Source organism: Alosa alosa, chromosome 17 (genome assembly GCF_017589495.1).
Source record: "Alosa alosa isolate M-15738 ecotype Scorff River chromosome 17, AALO_Geno_1.1, whole genome shotgun sequence".
Lineage (NCBI taxonomy): Eukaryota > Metazoa > Chordata > Actinopteri > Clupeiformes > Clupeidae > Alosa > Alosa alosa.
The window spans coordinates 26386960-26393737 of NC_063205.1; the positions used below are offsets into that span (position 1 = coordinate 26386960).

General features: G+C 42.5%; 1 pseudogene; it reads left to right on the forward strand.

The window, feature by feature from the left end:
- The first annotated feature begins 2581 nt into the window (after nt 1-2581).
- LOC125311118 lies at nt 2582-2680 on the forward strand (annotated as a pseudogene).
- Nucleotides 2681-6778: the final 4098 nt, after the last annotated feature.

Sequence of the window (6778 nt, forward strand, 5' to 3'; positions counted from 1 at the left end):
TGTATAGGCAAAACTGTATCAGACCGGTGTAACGTTGGTAAATCTTCCATTGCACAGAATGATTTTTGTAGCATGTGCAACAAATGACAGTCAAAAGATACAATTACAGTGCTGCTATCAATTTGCTTGGTATAACCGCATTTATAGTTTTCTACAAATGCAATCAAATTGGCCTCCATCACTCAACCAACGCTAACGGTAACATTATTGTACCTAGGTCCTTATTGATATTATAAGATTAACGTACCTGCAGTAAAAAACAAGCATGTCCGATAAACATTCTCAGATTTATTTCGGCTTCAAGAAGAAATGGGAATTACATTTCATGTGAACATCGTCCTATCCTTATTAGACGTTCTCTGCGGTAAACTACAGTCCTTGTAGGAAGCGTCCATTGTTTTTCCAACCCACTTTTAACTTCAAACAAAATTACGTTTCACTGCAACGATGTGCCATCTAGTGGACAAACGACTACGTATCGCCAATACTGGAAATGCAGCCATGATGATGATGATGAATATTTGGCTTTCTTTTAATCCTACTGAATTTGTAAATATGTATCGGCCGTTCTAATACCGATAGTATGTGCGTGCCTGTGTGTGTGTGCATGTGTATATGTGTGCACCGCCATCTACAGGCCAATGAGTGTACAGTCACTAAATGTACACATAACCTAAATTTTTTTAGACCCCCCATGGATGAAATTCTACGAAACTTGGCATACCCCCAGAGAATGTCAGGCAGGCCCGGAGTGGGTAATCGGGAGAATCGGGAGAATTCCCGGTGGGCTGCTTCACTTTTGGGACTTTTCCAGATTTTTTTTGAAGAGGACAGAATAAGTGGCAACTGGTAAATTAGCCATGATTATAGCGCCGTAGGCTAGCCTAATTATTGGGCTAATACTGGACGTGGGGCTACATACCCACCAAATTTCATGTGCACCGGTGTTTCGGTGTCCCGGGTATCGTTGACCAAAAATTCAGGAAGTAGATGACGGGAAAAAAAAAAAAAAACTTTGACAATCATTATATGACCGCTTCATACACCTTGATAGGAATAAAACTGCCAATCCGATTAGAATTTGAATGGGAATGAAAAGGGTGTATTCCGTCCTTGCCATGTCATCTCAGCCATGTATATCGGGAATCAAGTTGCCTGCTGTAGCTTTTCAAGCAAAACCAAAGCAGGAACGGCTATTCCGATTAAAGATTCTAGAGTGTTTAGAACCATCTGATTGGAATAGAGTGTATCCCATGTCAACAGATGACACAACATTTTCATTCAGAATAGTTTAATCGGAATGACAAAAAAAAAAATCCATGTTAACCCAACTAGTACTATAGTAAGTATAAGTATATATACTCTTTTGATCCAGTGAGGGAAATTTGATCTCTGCATTTATCCCAATCCGTGAATTAGTGAAACACACTCAGCACACAGTGAACAGAAGCACACACTAATCACGACGCAGAGAGCTGCCTGCTACAGCGGCCCTCGGGGAGCAGTGAGGGGTTAGGTGCCTCGTTCAAGGGCACTTCAGCCGTTCCTACTGGTCGGGGTTTGAACCGGCAACCTTCCGGTTACAAGTCCGAAGCCCTAACCAGTAGGCCACGGCTGACCCAGCTAAGCCTAGCCACCTTAGCCCAGCTCTTTAGGCACTACACTACTATTGTCCATGGTGTGCGTGCATGCATGTGTGTGTGTGTCAGTGTGTGTGGCTGTGGTCATGAGTGACTGTGTATATGAGTCTGAAATGTTTTCAGGTCTCTGATTGGCCGACATTACAATCTGTTTGATTGACGTGTTCTTGACAGCCTTTAATTTAAAGTAACACGCCACCGTTATGAAATTGGGTTATTCACTTTCTCCACTAGACCTAAATAAGTGAGCAAAAAAAGGTTTGTCTCCATGCATGTATTATCTTAGTATAGTATATGTATTATCGCTAGCTTAGCTTAGCATAGTGAATGTGGAATCTCTCGTCGCCGGATAGAATATCATATATATATATATATATATTTACAAATTTTATGTGTGTGTGTTTGCTGTACGGAGATAGGATAATTTAATAAGAGCTGATAAAGCTTGAAAAGATGACCTTCAGGTTTTTGTATGTCTTTTACACACACACACACCCACACACATCTGCCTAATGTTTGATGAGTCATTGATTAGAGAGAGAGAGAGAGAGAGAGACAGAGAGTGGGGAGCAATGAGAGAGAAGTCTACATTTGCGAAAACATGTAAGGGCTCAAACACTATCTTTCTGAACAGATTAGGCTGAACTTCATTTGATTTCATCACACGGATGCTTTGTTGTTATTGTTGTTGGCTCACTTTATATACAGTACTGTATACAAAGTGAGCCAACAACAATAACAACAAAGCATCCGTGTGTCAAATGAAGTTCAGCCTAATCTGTTCAGAAAGATACTGTTTGAGCCCTTACATGTTTTCGCAAAAATTTAAAGGGGATGTTGATACTGCTGTCTTGTTGCCACTGGGCAACGCCTTGGAGTCACCCTCATGTCCACGACCGGCGATGTTCATGCTCTCCGTCCAGCGTGCCCTGTGGCAGCCATCGCTCGGGTTTCTCTTCATCTCGTACAAATCTTTCGCCTTTTACTAAAGATTTCCGTGGAGGGGAACTGCCCCGAGTTTACGGTATTCTCTCTCATTGCTCCCCTCTCTCTTTCTCTCTCTCTCTCTCATCAATGACTCATCAGACATTACAGACATTAGGCAGATGTGTGTGGGTGTGGGTGTGTGTCACTAAAAGACATACAAAAACCTGAAGGTCATCTTTTCAAGCTTTATCAGCTCTTATTAAATTATCCTATCTCCATACAGCAAACACACACACACACACACACACACACACTTTCAACCTCTCTCTCTCTTTTTTTATCTATCTCCTCTGATGCAACAACATAAATTGCAATACAGTGATTACAATCAGCAGCCAAACTCAATCAATTATTCATGATTCAATCAAACCACTGAATTCATGCAGATAAGAGTTAAACATGAGGTCAGCTATGCATGCAACCTGTGGAAGGATACGTTTAAGCTGTGGACTGCTGCTGCTAATATATGAGAAATTCTAAAACTGATACTTCCGGTCCTTGATTGTGATTGGCTGAATCGCGTTCGATGCCGTTGTAAAATGCAGCATAAACATACACCTTGACCACATTTCGTTCCATATTACTGCGCTACCATAACTTATATGCATTACAGATGCATACTGTAAGTTAAAGTAGCTGCGTATCGAAGTTGCCTGGCAACCAGTCAGATAGAGGAACTATATTTATTGCCGATTATCTATGAATAAATCGTTAAATTTTTTTGTTGCTGTGCCTTGATTTAATGAAATCTTGCCAGATATGTAGTAACTGTTTTAGAAAACGCTAGCGTGTTAGTTAGTGCCTAACAACACCCCTTAGCTGTTCTACATTCAGTGTAACCTGAGCCTCTCAGGCCTTGTTGCTTAAATACACACTTCTTACAGTAACACACACATATTATAGCATTAACACACACTTCTTACAGTAACACACACATATTATAGAGTTAACACACAGTCCTTACAGTAACACACACATATTATAGCGTTAACACACACTTCTTACAGTAACACACATATATTATAGAGTTAACACACATGGCAACCAGTCAGATAGAGGAACTATATTTGTGCGATTATCATCTATGAATAAATCGTTAAATTTTTTTGTTGCTGTGCCTTGATTTAATGAAATCTTGCCAGATATGTAGTAACTGTTTTAGAAAAGCGTAGCGTGGTTGAAAGTGCCTAACAACACCCCTTAGCTGTTCTACATTCAGTGTAACCTGAGCCTCTCAGGCCTTGTTGCTTAAATACACACTTCTTACAGTAACACACACATATTATAGCATTAACACACACTTCTTACAGTAACACACACATATTATAGAGTTAACACACAGTCCTTACAGTAACACACACATATTATAGCGTTAACACACACTTCTTACAGTAACACACATATATTATAGAGTTAACACACAGTCCTTACAGTCGTACACACCCACACCTTAGTCCTCCTCCTTCCTCCTTAGTTTTAGATGCGGTGTATTGTGTGTGTCAATATTATTATTAATCAACATGTCAACACCAATAAAGTCTTTCAAATTACTCCTTTTAAATTCCTTATCGTAACAATATATACATTTTACAACATGAATGGGCTCCATAGAGACAAACTCACATTCCAAAGTAAATCACTTCCACTAGAAAACACAATGTGAGAGCGTCTATCACAAGTACTTGCAACCTGTGTATATATAATGAATAATTTTCATTCCCTCTCTCTCTTCTCTTTTACACACACACACACACACACACACACACACACACACACAGAAAGAAAGAGAGAGAGAGAGAGAGAGAGAGAGAGATAGAGAGGAAATAAAGAGAGAGGTCAGGAATGGACAAAATGAACATCCGTAAACGTGAGTTGATGGGTCTCACTGTCTCAATGTTTCTCAACTATACTCACACCCTTACTCTTAAGTGATACAGACTAATATGTGCACACCCACACACACACACACACACACACACACACTCAGTAAGAGGGAGCTCAGGAGTGCTCCTGGGCACCTCATGAAACACAGATTCTCCAGCTAATTCAATCTGAAGACCATGTGAATCATAATTGTTTTTCTCAGTCTCACGTTCCTGTTCTTCTGGATATCTGAGTTGGTGTAAGCTTTGTCCTTGTCCTTTTTTCTCCTTTTCTCCCTTTCTCTTGTCTTTCCTCAGTATATCCTTTCTTTCTTTCTCTGTCCTTCCTTTTCTCCAACCCTCTTCATCATTCCCTCAGTCCTTTCCACCCTCCATCTCTCCCTCTCTCTCTTACCTTCCATCTCTCCCTCTCTCTTCATCCCTCTCTCTCTTACCTTCCATCTCTCCTTCTATCTCTCTCCCTCTCTCTCTATCCCTCTCTCTTCTACCTTCCATCTATCTCTCCCTCTCTCTCCATCCCTCTCTCCTACCCTCCATCTCTCCATCCCTCTCTCTCCTACCTTCCATCTCTCCTTCCTGTATCCCTTTCTCTAACATACTGTATGTCCTCACAGTTCCGTTCCACTTTCCTTGTTTTTCTATCACCTTCTCTTCTCTTCTCTTCTCCTTCTCTCCTTCACCCTCATTCACTCTCAACGCCCCCTCTTACTGTCCATCTTTCACCACTCTCCTCTCTCCCTCTACCTCTCTCTCCCTCTTACTGTCCGTCTCTCACGACTCTTCTCTCTCCCTCTCTCTCTCCCTCTTACTGTCCGTCTCTCACGACTCTTCTCTCTCCCTCTCTCTCTCCCTCTTACTGTCCGTCTCTCACCACTCTCAACATTCACTGCACTGCACTCATTCTCTACCTCACCCTACCTCTCTCTCCTTCTCCTTCTTATCTCTCTCTCTTTCTCTCTCCCTTCTCTCTCTTTCTGTGTCCTTCCCTTTCCCTCACTCTCTCTCCTTCTCCCCCTTCTTTCTCCCATCTTTCTGTGTCCTTCCCCTTCTCTCTCTCTCTCTCTCTCTCTCTCTCTCTCTCTCTCTCTATCTCTCTGCGTGGGGTTTAGCAGACTGAATGAGTCATGCAAGATTGGTTCTCCGGTGCCATTGAAGTAAATAGTCCAGACCAGAAAAAAACCAATTACAGGTAACAACAAGTGTCTTCCCACAGGTGCAGGTGCACGCACGCACACACTCAGACTCACACACACGCACACACACACACACACACACACACACACACACACACACACACACACACACACACACCACCACTAAATATTTCCATGGAGCTCTCTCTAATGTTATTGATGGTATATTATTTGTGCCAACCAGTTTCATTCATTCACAAGCACACACACGCACGCACACACGCACGCACGCACACTGTCTCTCTCTGCCACTTACACTCACAAGCTCACACACTATCCAAAAGATATCCTAATTGACAGATACTCCAATCACATATACAGACACACAGACACACACACACACAAAAAAAAACTCTCACCTCCTCCTGTGCTGGTCCCTGTGGAATGTCCACACCCCATCTGACACCAGCGCCTCAGCTCAGGCAAGATGGATGATGAAGAGAAGCAGAGAGAAATGGGGGCAGAAGAAGGAGAAGAAAGGAATGAGGGGAAAGAGGGACAGGCGTGGAGCGATGACTAGATGAGAAACGCTGTGCCGAGTTTGTGTGAATGAATAAGAGAATGAGAGTTGCTGTTCCCTCTCTCTCTCTCTTTTTCTCTCTCTCTCACTTTTTTTTCTCTCTGTCTTTCTTTCTTTCTGTCTCCCTTCTGTTTCTCCTGCTCTGTTGTTACGAGACTCTCTTCAGAGGCTGAGCTGACTAGGGAGGAGAGAGAACTCTTATACACAGAGGAGGGAGAGAGAGAGAGAGAGGCAGAGAGAGGGAGGGAGAGAGGTAGGGAGGGGGAATGAGTCTGAGAGAGAGGGAGGGGTCAAAAATGAAAAAGCTAAAGAAACAGCAAGGGGAAGAGTGATAAAAGAAAGACAGAAAGAAAATAAGAGAGAGAGAGAGAGTCAGGGTTCAAGAGAGTTGTTAGTTCCTCCACTCTAGTGAGGTTACCCAGGTAACAAGGGGGAGCGTGGGCGGGAGTAGAGTGGGCAGAGCCAATAAGAAGGCCACTCTTCATGAGGAGAATTTCAGGCTCCTGTGCTAAAGACCGAAAGGCAGCTTTCTCACCCTTCTCAGAGAAAGACATG